Consider the following 1286-nt stretch of genomic DNA (forward strand, 5'->3'; position numbering starts at 1 on the left):
GCGCGGAGCGGGGGAGCGGTGAGTGGGGCGCCGAGCGCTGGGGTTAGGTGACGCCGGCCCTCTGCGAGCGTTGCTCGGACGGCTCCAAAGAGCGCTTTGTCACATCCCCCCACCCCCACCCTCCCTCACCCCCCCCTCAGTTCGAGTTGCTGAGAAATCAGAGTTTGCGAACTGAGCGCTGATATTTTGGGGGTGGGAGGAATAAGTCGAGAGCAGTAGGGGCCGGCAGAGGGGGAAGAAGTTAATATGCTTCTTTCAGCGTGCTTACATGCAGGAACAAAACTGGACGGTACTGCGAGATGCCCGTGTGCTATTCGGGATTGCAGAATGCGAACGGATGTCTGACTTTCAAAGCCAGAAAGTAACCATTTACTAAAGGCCATAAACTGCCAGAACATTCACTTCAAAAACAATTATTTTAAAATTTATTTGAGTTGTCCAAGACATTGTTTTACAGCAAATGTTTGTTGTCTGGATGCTGCTTACATTGAGCATGGCTGTTCTTAAAAGCCTTTTCTTAAATTTGACATTGCCAGGGTGTGCCAGAGAAATTGCACACGTTTACTTTTAATCTATACAGGCTTAAAAATATTGTTTGGCTGTGAATATATGTTCTTGTCTTTCCATTTTCTTTTCTTTAAATTGTCATTTGTGGCCAAAGCATATGGCAATGTGTGGAAAAGAAGGAATATGTGTGGTGGTGGTGAAGGGGGCTCCGGTCCATTTGGGCATGTATTTTCATGGATGATTGGAAGGTAGGAAAATACAGAATCCAGATGAGCTGCAGTGGGTGTCCGAAACTTAACTGCATTTTATGCTGTTGTGAAGGGAAATGTAAGGAGCAGTAAATTAAGTTTTGTTTTCACTTGTGTTTTGTAAGATTGACTTGGGGCTATCATGAAAATTGTTTGGCTCAGTGTTTTGAAAATACATATTTCTTATTTTTGCTGCTGTGAATTGCACAGTGACTCATGAGATGGTGGAAGCCCTTTACTCCCTGTGGTTCTCTGAGCAGAATGCCTGCTGAGAAAAGAGGTACGCTGCAAATAGTTGCGGAAGGGTGTTGGGAGTCTGCATTATTACAGAATCACAGAATGGCGAGGGTTGGAAGGGACCTCAAAGATCATGAATCTCCAATCCACCTGCCACATGCAGGGGCCACCAACCTCCCCGTTTAATGGCTGCCCAGCGCTCCCTTTTCCCCTTGTCCAGCTGTTATCTACCCTTTCAAAGAGTTGATTCCCCTCCTGTTTGTAGACTCCCTTTAGGTATCGAAAGGCTGCAAT

The sequence above is a fragment of the Meleagris gallopavo genome, chromosome Z, assembly GCF_000146605.3.
Source record: "Meleagris gallopavo isolate NT-WF06-2002-E0010 breed Aviagen turkey brand Nicholas breeding stock chromosome Z, Turkey_5.1, whole genome shotgun sequence".
NCBI classification, from domain to species: domain Eukaryota; kingdom Metazoa; phylum Chordata; class Aves; order Galliformes; family Phasianidae; genus Meleagris; species Meleagris gallopavo.